Consider the following 12,442-nt stretch of genomic DNA (forward strand, 5'->3'; position numbering starts at 1 on the left):
CGACGTTAACTGACAGTCAGCAGACTATAACTGTGCATTGTTATTATATTTGAGTTTCAAACTCCAGGTACCATAAATATAAAAAATGTATAAAACTCCAACTGTCATGTAGTCACTTGAGGTCGTACAATTTAATTCTACTTCCGGTAAGTTTGATTCATTAATTAATAGGCTTTTTTCGGCTCATCTCAGTCATATGCTACAGTATACAATGCCTCGAGCCTATCCTAACACATTGAAATGCGCTGCCATCTTAATGCGGTACATTTATAAAACCCTGGTAATCTCTAGAAAACAGGACGTGAGCCACAGTCAAATTTAACTGCGGTCAACTCCTCTATTTAACTTTGATCGAGGTTAGTGCACCAGAATTTTGCGTTGAATTGGGTCAAGTGCAACTTTACTGCAGTTAACTTTTAACTGCTGTTGGGGCCATCAGTCTTTTGACATTTCTTTATAGGGAGTCTAGCGGAGAACTGTCTCCCCACCTGCCACTCGTTCTCCTGCTACATGTCCCACTCACCTCCACTTTATTTCTAGCACGTCTCGTCCCAGTTCAATCTGTTCCCTGACCCATTTGTCTGTTTCCCCATCTCTCTGTACTCGTTAAAGCACTGCATAAAGAGTACGTGTACTGACGAGAGTACAGGTGATGACTAACACAGAATTACAAAATATCAGAAGTTTGAGGCCCATGTTGTAACACAGAAGCAGATAATGACAGCAGCGCTCAAAGTGACCTGTCAGTGAACAAGAAAATATGACACTAAAATCCGTATTTCTAATTTGAAATAGGTGGTATTGATGACAGTATGTTGTTATATTCTGTGTGTGTGGGCCTCCTATTAAAGTGTGAGTTGGAAACTGAATGGTTTTTTTGTAAGAATGAAAGGTAATATATTTGAGAAATCTTAATCAAAAACGAAGGTTAACTTATCGTAGTTGGTGTTCACTGTCGTGTAAAATTTTATGATATCCTGGTTGCCTTTTGAGTGTAAAATTATTTGTTTGCAAAACCCAGTATTGCATTTTTGACTGTGTGCCAGTTACCAAGTGCAGATAATTATGCTTTAGCATATGTCAAAACGTAAAAATCTTCTGACTAGACATGAGGGAACGCAGAAGCTACTTTTGCCACATTGTATTCCCGATTATGACATTGTGTGTCTTGCACTGTCTGAATTGCATTGTAAATATGTTGCTTGTTTTGTGCTTAATTTTTGCTCACATCCATAATATTGGGTGGTGTTAATGATTACATACATCTTTTTGTTTTGTATAAAGCAGAAGCTGTTTTCATTGATAGTATTCTGTGGACACGTCTGTCTGTTATTTCTTACAGATTCGTGTGTGAAGTGCTTGACTTAAATGCATAGTAGGATATTGCTCGTATTCTCCTTTTTTCACTTTCTTCCATTTAATGGGGACCTCTCAAATTTTAATTGGGTAGGATGATTATAGAAAATTGATTTCTGCTGTAATATATTACGTGTAGTACATATCAATAAAGTGTGAACATGTTTGTGTAACTACTGTTGCATTTTTAGCATATGCAATGAAGAATGCAATAGTCACTAAAGCTATAAAGCATACTCAGCTACATGTGCATCCATACTCTGCAAACTACTGTAAAAGGCATAGCACTCAGTGGTGAGAAGCAATACCTTTCTAAGTAAATTGCATACTTTTTCCGTGACAAGACGTCGTAAACTTGAATACTGATGCTGTCAAAACTTGTTAACATGGGAGTTCTCCATTAAATGCGAAAAAGTACAGAAAACAGGTGCACAGAAAAATAGAGTAAAAGCAATATGCTTAACATGCAATCAAATCAAGAAGTTCTCATATCGATTCCTAAGCAGTAACAAAGTTCATAAATCTACATAATTCATGCAATGAAACCTGCTTCTGTTTTATATGAAACAAAAACAAAACAATTATTTATTACACCCAGTATTATGTATGTGAGCTGAAATTGGACAGAGTGCATGCAACATATTTACAATGTAATTCGAAGCGTGTAACACGCAAGAAATTTTAATCAGTAACACAATGCAATAAAAGCAGCTTCTGTTAACTAAGAAATGAAGAAAAAAAAAACTGTTACAAGAAGCCCCTATATGATTTTCAACACAGTGGTGACTAACACAGGCAGTGAATGACTGCACAGACAATACTAGCAATGCAGACACTAGCAGTATTGGGTATCAGATCGGATGACACCAGCACAGGAGAAGATGGACAAACATAGAACATGTAATCAGCAGAGTGTCACAAAAACAAGTGTTCACTAAACAGCAATGTTAGATTGTCTGAGAATGTAAAAACAGAGTACAGCACACACCACTGTGAAGAGTAAACAAACCTAGATGTAGCACTGTGCCATTATAGAGCAAGAAGGTTCTACATGTTGTCGAGGTCCTCGCCCTCTGATGACGTGTGGTGGTAGATCAGGTGACGGCTGCCCAAGAGTCGGAGGCTCAATATCTTTCTGATATACTCTCTCCTAGACGGCATTGGTGCTGGCATTCTATAAATCTAAACTCTTTTCTTATGTCCGTATTTTAATGCACACACACCATCTGATCAAAGTTATCGCCACACATATTAGTGGGCATTAATACCACGTGGAACCCAAAATTTTCAGGACTTGTGCTGCCACCTGGAAAGTAGGAATAGTAGACCTTTGCACTGCTAGGTGGTGAGAGCTGCATATCTGGTGAGTCAGTGTGCGGAGTGGCATTCAGCTGGGGGGGTCATGTTGCGTGTCCACAGTGATTTCTGTAATACTGTGTTTGGTGTGTAGCAGTTTTATGATGGATCCACTAACAGAACAGCATGTGTGTATCAAATTCTGTGCAAATCTCGGGGAAAAGTGCTATGGAGACCCTTGCAGTGATTCAACAAGTGTTTGGGGGACAGAGCACGAGCCATACACGTGTGTTTGAGTGGCATGCTTGGTTTCTGGAAGGTCTGTTGCCGAACTTCAACAGTTGGTTCGTGCGGATCGACATCGAATCATTCAAGACCTTGCGGATGAAGGGTATTGCTTATGGGACACATCAACAAATGTTGACTGATGAATTAGGCATGCATCGTGTCTCCACAAAATTTGTGCCAAGGATCTCGTCTGCCGATCAGAAGGCACAGCATGTCTAAGTGTGCACGGACCTTCGTCAGATGATCCAACCTTCTTGTCACGGGTTATCAGTGGCTATGAGAGCTGGATTTACAGTTATGACCCAGAGACAAAGCAACAATCAATTCAGTGGACGAGCCCAGGTTGTGCGAGACCCAAAAAAGCGAGACGGGTGAATAACAAAGTGAAGAGCATGATCTTGGTTTTCTTTGATACCAAGAGAATTGTGCACAAAAGAATTCGCCTGACCCAACCAAACAGTGAATTCCACATACTACTGTGACATTTTGCGACAGCTCTGTGGAAACGGGCGACGACTGCCCGAACTTTGGCATTAAGGGAACTGCTGCTGCATCACGACAATGTGCCCTGTCGCATGTCCTTGATCACCAGGACCTTTTTGACAAAAAGTAATATGGTGGTAGTACCCCACCCATCATACTCTCCAGATTTGGTACCTTGCGACTTCGCACTACCGTATTTACTCGAATCTAAGCCAAACTTTTTTCCGGTTTTTGTAATCCAAAAAACCGCCTGCGGCTTAGATCGAGTGCAAAGTAAGCGGAAGTTCTGAAAATTGTTGGTAGGTGCCGCCACAACTAACACTACACAGGCATGCTTTGCAGGCACAAAGATAAATACTGGCACCAAAACCTCTGCGTCATTTAAAAAAAAAAAGGTGGAAAACGAGCTTTTTTTTTCTCTGCCCCGAGTTTCGACCACTGTATTTTCATACATTATCAAATGAAGTAAATACAAATTCTGTATTGTTCATCTTCGAATGTAGCAGCATTTCAATGTACTATGAAAATCCGACTGGTAAGACTATTATGGATGTTTGCCAATATGGCCAACTCTACGTTCTGAATTTTTTCCTACCTATTAGAAGAGATGGTTGCTAATAGGAACTTTCATGAACTGTGAATCACATGCAGTAGGCCTATTCTCTTCACCATAAGAATAATATGAATATAAACATTTTGCCATGTATTCTTTCATGTTTTCTGCTATCTCATTTAAATCCTGTCTGCCTAATAATCTACAAAACTAGAGTGAGACAACAGCAAATGCAGAAGACTATACATATCATGTCATGTTTATATTCGTATTATTCTTATGCCTAATAGTGAGACAGCCAGAAATGAAGCATGACAATTGACTAGATTTTTAAATCTAAGATGACTCTAATGTCTATGCAGAATGTAATGTACTAAAGAGGCATCTACAAAGATTTTCAAACGGAGAAAATTTTCACTAAACTCGCATTCAGAACATCTGCTATCATACGCAGTGTATTATTTGGTTCTTGTTGATCATTATCAAAGAAAGCAGCAGTGTAAGTAACATGAAATAGCAGTCTCTTGCCATTGTTTTGCTAATGAGACGATTCCTCTCTTCTCTTCTTTCTTTTTTTTTTTAAATTGTAAGCGGCGGTAGCGCGCACAAAAGCAAGCCATACCACGAGCGGCGACAGGCCATAAACACTCATTATCAGAATGCGACAAACAATGCATGACACAGTACAGTAATGCATTTTCAGCTTAGAGTGACGTAAACACCTATAACAAAGAGAACGGCCCGTATCAGATCAAAGAAAAATAAGCAGTTGATTCAAACCAGACGAAGCGCGTGAAAAAGGAAGTGTACCCATAAATACGGGTGGAGTGCCTGGTGCATAGCAATGGCTACCTGGTAAAACTTAACTGCTAACCTTACGACTCGAACCAAACTACTGTAGCTGTATCATCATTCTTTTACCTAAATTGTGCTTCGTATTACATTTGACCAACTTTTTTTCGATTTGGAGGTGCGGCCTAAAACTTTTCTCTCCCCTTGAATTTCGAGTCTCATTTTTCAAGTGCGGCTTAGATTTGAGTGCAGCTTAGATTCGATTAAATACGGTATTCCCGAAACTGAAACTAAAGTTGAAAGGCCGTCGGTTCGACACACTAGGGAGGATTCGAGAAGCATCGCTGGCGGTAAACACCCTCAAAGAACAGGACTTCGAGAAAATGTTTGACCTGTGGCAGAAGCACTGGGACCGGTGTGTACGTGCAGATGGGAACTACTTCGAGGGTGACGGTGACCATTAGTCCAAAGGTAAGGTTTTCAACAGATGGCAGCACCAGTTCTCTGAAAATTTTGGACGGCACCTCGTATATTGGGTGTGACCGCCCTTCAGCTTTGTGATTATTTTATTTCTGCTCGGAACACTTTCAGTGAGGTATCTGGATGTATGTGGAGGAATGACAGCCCATTATTCTGCACTAGTTAAGTAGGTAGTGATGCTGGACACTGGGGTCTGGGGCGAAATTGATTTTCTAACTCATTGTGAAGGTGCTCTGCTGGATTTGTGATTTCCTGTCAGGAAGGTCGCAGTTCGTAGTAATAGACGGCAAATCATCGAGTAAAACTGAAGTGATATCAGGTGTTCCCCAGGGAAGCGTCCTGGGACCTCTACTGTTCCTGATCTATATAAATGACCTGGGTGACAATCTGAGCAGTTCTCTTAGGTTGTTCGCAGATGATGCTGTAATTTACCGTCTAGTAAGGTCATCCGAAGACCAGTATCAGCTGCAAAGCGATTTAGAAAAGATTGCTGTATGGTGTGTCAGGTGGCAGTTGACGCTAAATAACGAAAAGTGCGAGATGATCCACATGAGTTCTAAAAGAAATCCGTTGGAATTCGATTACTCGATAAATAGTACAATTCTCAAGGCTGTCAATTCAACTAAGTACCTGGGTGTTAAAATTACGAACAACTTCAGTTGGAAGGACCACATAGATAATATTGTCGGGAAGGCGAGCCAAAGGTTGCGTTTCATTGGCAGGACACTTAGAAGATGCAACAAGTCCACTAAAGAGACAGCTTACACTACACTCGTTCGTCCTCTGTTAGAATATTGCTGCGCGGTGTGGGATCCTTACCAGGTGGGATTGACGGAGGACATCGAGAGGGTGCAAAGAAGGGCAGCTCGTTTTGTATTATCGCGTTATAGAGGAGAGAGTGTGGCAGATATGATACACGAGTTGGGATGGAAGTCATTACAGCATAGACGTTTTTCGTCGCGGCGAGAGCTTTTTACGAAATTTCAGTCACCAACTTTCTCTTCCGAATGCGAAAATATTTTGTTGAGCCCAACCTACATAGGTAGGAATGATCATCAAAATAAAATAAGAGAAATCAGAGCTCGAACAGAAAGGTTTAGGTGTTCGTTTTTCCCGCTCGCTGTTCGGGAGTGGAATAGTAGAGAGATAGTATGATTGTGGTTCGATGAACCCTCTGCCAAGCACTTAAATGTGAATTGCAGAGTAGTCATGTAGATGTAGATGTAGATGCATTCATTTCGGGACTAGGCAGTCCAGTCTACTTCAGAAATGTTGTGGACCACCAACTGTTGCTTCACAGTGGTCCTTTTGTGGCGTAGTGCATTGTCATGCTTATACAACCAATCATCGTCTCCCCAATCTGTTCCCCTACAGCACACACTACACATTACTGTAAAATGTGTTCGTATCCTTCCACATTTAGTGTTTTCTTAAGTGCAGTAACGGGACCACTCCCTAACCTTGAAAAAAAAGTGCCGTACTGTACCAGTACCTCATGTGCACTTTACTGTTGTCATTACACATACGGCAGGTAATGTTCTCTCTGGGTGTAGCATGATTCATCACTCCTTTCCATTTGTCTGCTGTCTAGTGCCTTTGCTGTCTACAGCATCCCAAGTGTCGCTTAGTGCTGACTAGAGAAATATATGGTTTATGAGGAGTTGCTCAACCAATATACTTCACAGTGTTTAACTCCCCACATGCTGTCATTATTCTAGCGGGCTGGTAGCACCTCGGGAACTCGCAGGGGACCTCTTCTGCTGATTTCATGCAGTTTGTTTATTACCCACCCTCTGCACTTCTTGATTGTCCCAGTCTTTCAGTACATGATGTGTACCTGATCTTGGTTTAGCTGTTGTTGTTCCTTCCCATTTGCACCAGACCACCACACCGCCAACAGCTGACTAGATTTGTTACTCAGGTGACATCCGATGACTAGTCCATGTCCAAAGTTGACAGAGCTCTCCTGACCGGCTCATTTTGCTGCTACTGCTGCTCTACTAACAGTGCAATACTCCTCGACTTCTTCCATGCTGGCAGGTCTGCCTCTTGTGACAACATGGTGGCCAATTTTGCATTACATAGGGACGTATGGATACTTCTGACCAGATAGTGTAAATTGTTGATTTCTAGTATATATGTTCTAAAATTAGCTGGATACTTCCCATCAACACCAACCTATCCGAACTCCGGAGATGGGAACTCGCCCTTCAGTATATCATCTCTTCTCGATATCCGCCAGGCCTCAACCTCCGCTAATTTCAAGTTAACGCCGCTCATGCCTCACCTGTCTTTCAACAACTTCTTTGCCTCTGTACTTCCGCCTTGACTGACATCTCTGCCCGAACTCTTTGCCTTTACAAATGTCTGCTTGTGTCTGTGTATGTGCGGATGGATATGTGTGTGTGTGTGTGCGAGTGTACACCTGTCCTTTTTTTCCCCCTAAGGTAAGTCTTTCCGCTCCCGGGATTGGAATGACTCCTTACCCTCTCCCTTAAAACCGTCAGTTGCGAAAGCTAGAAATTCTGTGTGTGTGTGTGTGTGTGTGTGTGTGTGTGTGTGTGTGTGTGTGTTGTTTATTGTGCCTGTCTACCAGCACTTTCTCGCTTGGTAATTCTTGGAATCTTTGTTTTTAATATAATTTTAAGTATTTAAATCTGAAACTTTGTTAAAAATCTAAGAAATCAAATACTATGAATACGTACAGTTTAATATCCTGAAAACAGTGCTTATCTTAGTCACTAGTCACAGTTCCTTTTTAAATGGCAGCATATGAAACAAAAAGTTTCAAGTAATCCCCAGCATGCGTGTGTCTACTGCTTACTGTGCAATCATTACTTTGCAAATGGTTTTCCCAACAAAAATCAGTGTTTTTGTGTGATAAGTCTCGTATAGTATTACTTTTTTTTTTGACAACATATATAGTTCTAAAAAATTGACTCCAGGCCATTTTTGCTCTAATGTTTGTTTTTAGTCTCATTGTATCAGGTCTACTTTCAAACTTGTTATGAAAGTATTCTTCCATTCTATGTCAGAATTTTTCTCCTCAGTCAGCACAACGTCATCACCAAAGTAGTGTCATATATATGTGAACCACAAACATGAATTCCTCCTCTATTTTTCAAATTAAAGGATCACAGGATTTACTATACGAGTGTGGACAATAATTTGGTGAAATGTAATCTCAATTCCAGACTCCTCTCTCAATGCTGAATTCCCCACCAGCACAATGAAGACTGGTGCATGCTGTAGCAGTATTGTGCATAATTTTTAGTATGCTAATACTGGTTGAATCGATGCTGGTTTTCTCAAGGTCTGGCAGTACAGATTTCACAAAAAACTTCCCTGAAAAATGTGTGAACTGGTAGTTCATACTCACATGAATGAACAAAGTAAGAGCATACGGACTGTCAGACCAATTGTGTGATTGGATTGAAGAGTTCCTAGATAACAGAACGCAGCATGTTATATATAAATGACCTGGTGGATGACATTGGAAGTTCACTGAGGCTTTTTGCAGGTGATGCTGTGGTGTATCGAGAGGTTGTAACAATAGAAAATTGTACTGAAATGCAGGAGGATCTGCAGCGCTTTGACGCGTGGTGCAGGGAATGGTAATTGAATCTCAAGTAGACAAGTGTAATGTGTTGCGAATACACTGAAAGAAAGATCCCTTATCATTTAGCTACAAAATAGCAGGTAAGCAACTGTGAGCAGTTAATTCCATAAATTATCTGGGAGTGCGCATTAGGAGTGATTTAAAATGGAATGATCATATAAAGTTGATCGTCGGTAAAGCAGATGCCAGACTGAGATTCATTGGAAGAATCCTAAGGAAATGCAATCCGAAAACAAAGGAAGTAGGCTACAGTACGCTTGTTTGCCCGTTGCTCGAATACTGCTCTGCAGTGTGGGATCCGTACCAGATAGGGTTGATAGAAGAGATAGAGAAGATCCAACGGAGAGCAGCGCGCTTCGGTACAGGATCATTTAGTAATCGCGAAAGCGTTACGGAGGTGATAGATAAACTCCAGTGGAAAACTGTGCAGGAGAGACGCTCTGTAGCTCGGTACGGGCTTTTGTCGAAGTCTCGAGAACATACCTTCACCGAAGAGTCAAGCAGTATATTGCTCCCTCCTACGTATATCTCGCAAAGAGACCATGAGGATAAAATCAGAGAGATTAGAGCCCACACAGAAGCATACCGACAATCCTTCTTTCCACGAACAATACGAGACTGGAATAGAAGGGAGAACTGATAGAGGTACTCAAGGTACCCTCCGCCACACACCGTCAGGTGGCTTGCGGAGTATGGATGTAGATATTGCTCTGTTATGTGGTTTTGGCAGCCAGCTTTGTGTGTGTGTGTGTGTGTGTGTGTGTGTGTGTGTGTGTGTGTGTGTGTGTGTGTGTGAAAAAGAAGCCATGTTGTCAAATTGATGTTCTTGCTTGTACTTTACTAGTAGCAGAATATACAGGTACTGCAGTTCATTAATTTGGAGAAGCAGGCTGCAGAAGATTGGGAAAAGAATTTTATGGGACACAAGCTTGCTTGGTTGGATTCTTTGCTCAATTGATAGCTGATTGAGATGTTTGACCATTAGAGAAGGCAAGTTTGGTTGAGTCGTGTTATCTTATTAAGTGAATTATCACATACGGTATCTGAGCAGTTGACACTGATATAGGTTGTATAAATGCCTTTTAGGCACAGCAGCCATATAGGAATGTGACATCACCATAAGTGGACCATATGTTATACGAAGTTTCAGTTCGTAAGGGTGTTGTTAGAAACTCCAGTTTTTTTATGAGGGAAGTTTGAAAACCGTGCATCTCCAGAATTTGAAGACAAAAACAGCACATATTAGAGATAATGAACAGTATTTCAGATATGCTTATTGAAGACTGATGAAGGAGGCTTTTTTCAGGTTGTAAAGCCTGAAATATATGTTGTGAGTTGGAGGCATGGCCCAAGAAACAAACCAGAGGACTTCCTGTTTTTCTTTCTTGCGCAAATTATTTCTCCAGCTGCCTAAGCTTCATGATGGAATCTGAAAACTTTCTACTCCCCTACTCCCCTACCCAAGTCAACTGTGTATGTGCGGATGGATATGTGTGTGTGTGCGCGAGTGTATACCTGCCCTTTTTTCCCCCTAAGGTAAGTCTTTCCGCTCCCGGGATTGGAATGACTCCTTACCCTCTCCCTTAAAACCCATATCCTTTCATCTTCCCTCTCCTTCCCTCTTTCCTGATGAAGCAACAGTTGGTTGCGAAAGCTTGAATTTTGTGTGTATATATATGAAGAATGTCTGAGATGCTCTCCATTCCGTCAAATGATGTGGGTTTTGTGTGCTGTCAGCACATTTTGAAGGTTAAGTGGAGATGAAATTTACTAAAATTAGGTGCAAAATAAATTTTTACATTTTGTGAGAGCCCTCTTGATTAATTTCGAAAGGGAAATGTCTGTGTATTGCTGCATATGACTGATTTTTTTCACTGCTAGAAAAGTAGAAAAGGCAATCTCCAAACACACACAGAGAGAGAGAGAGAGAGAGAGAGAGAGAGAGAGAGAGAGAGAGAGAGAGAGAGGAAAACTTTACGATTACAGTTTGTTTTCGGGACTACAGATGCATTTTTGGAGTACTTTGATAAAGCAAAAATATATGCTCATGAATTGCATAGTGGTTTGGTACCATTATTTTACATAATGGTTTATTTTTTCTGAATTTAATTATAAGGCTATATAGGAGAAGAAAAGATGTAAAAACCATTGCCATTTCGTATATGGAACTTTTTTAAGTCCATATACTGTAGCTGCAGCATGCATCATACTTCAGTTCTGACAGACACCTGGCCATCTGTGTGTGATGTCATCAGGCTGTGTACAGGGCTGTACTCCAGATGCTGTTGGATGTGTCTTCCATTCACTTTTATAACAGCTTGAACTCTGCTGGGGACAATTCAGTGAGGTTTCTGATTGTCTGTACAGGAATGGCAGTTAATTCTTCCTCAAGAGCCGAAACCGGAGAACGTAGTGATTTAGGGAGCTAGAATCTGGAGTGTGTTCCAGTGGGTTCAGTTTGGAAAACTAGGAGGGAAGTCTATTTCAGGAATGTTATTGTCCACAAACCATTGTCTCTCTGATGTTGCTTGTGACAGGGTGCACTGTCATGCTGTCTCAGACCTGTTCTTCTACTGCATGCAGTATGCAGTGCTGTAAAATGTGTTCACATCTACATCTACATCTACATAGATACTCTATAAGCCACCTTGTAGTGCGTGGCAGAGGGTACCTTGTACCACTACTGGTCGTTTCCTTCCCTGTTCCACTCACAATAGAGTGAGGAAGAAATGCCTCCGTACAAGCCCTAATTTCTCTTATCTTTGTGGTCCTTGCATGCACTGTATATTGATGGCAGTAGACTCGTTCAGCAGTCAGTTTCGAGTGCCGCTTCTATACCTTTTCTCAATAATGTTCCTCAAAAAAAACATTGCCGTCCCTCCATGGATTCCCATTTGAGTTCCCGAAGCATCTTCATAACACTTATTTGTTGTTCGAATCTACTGGTAACAAATCTAGCAGCCCACCTCTGAACTGTCTCGATGTCCTCCCGCAATCCGATCTGGCACGGATGCCAAATACTCGAAAATTACTCGAGAAAAGGCTGCACCATTCTTTCCTAAAATTCTCCAAATGAACCGAAGTCAACCATTCATGTTCCCTACCACAGTTCTCACATGCTTGTTCCACCTTGTATCACGTGGCAGCATTACTACCAGACATTTAAACAAACTGACTGACTGTCAAGCAGGCTAGCAATACTGTATCCAAACATTACAGGTGTGATCTCCTTACTCATCTGCATTAACTTAAAGAAACTGATGTTATACTCTAATAAGGTATAAAATACACTATTTGGATAACAATCTTTTATAGTAATATCTTAAGTTTTCCATAAGAAAATCATTCTAAACTTCAATTACAATAATGTCTCATATTACTTTAATTAGGTAATTAATTACAATATTTATTTGGATACTAATATGTAATGGTGGCATTGAACTCGTGCTTTATCCAATCACATACATAAAGTGCTCAAACGAGACTTCAAATTATGTTGTTGCTGTGGTCTTCAGTCCTCAGACTGGTTTGATGCAGCTTTCCATGCTACTCTATCCTGTGCAAGCTTCTTCATC

The 12,442-nt window shown here is 40.9% G+C and overlaps 1 protein-coding gene across 3 annotated transcripts in view; it reads left to right on the forward strand.

Annotated features, from left to right (window-relative positions):
- The window catches only part of LOC126295449 (protein DDI1 homolog 2-like), a 114,247-nt gene that overhangs the window by 59,462 nt on the left and 42,343 nt on the right, over window positions 1-12,442 (forward strand). The window lies entirely within an intron of this gene.

The sequence above is a fragment of the Schistocerca gregaria genome, chromosome 11 (assembly GCF_023897955.1).
Source record: "Schistocerca gregaria isolate iqSchGreg1 chromosome 11, iqSchGreg1.2, whole genome shotgun sequence".
Lineage (NCBI taxonomy): Eukaryota > Metazoa > Arthropoda > Insecta > Orthoptera > Acrididae > Schistocerca > Schistocerca gregaria.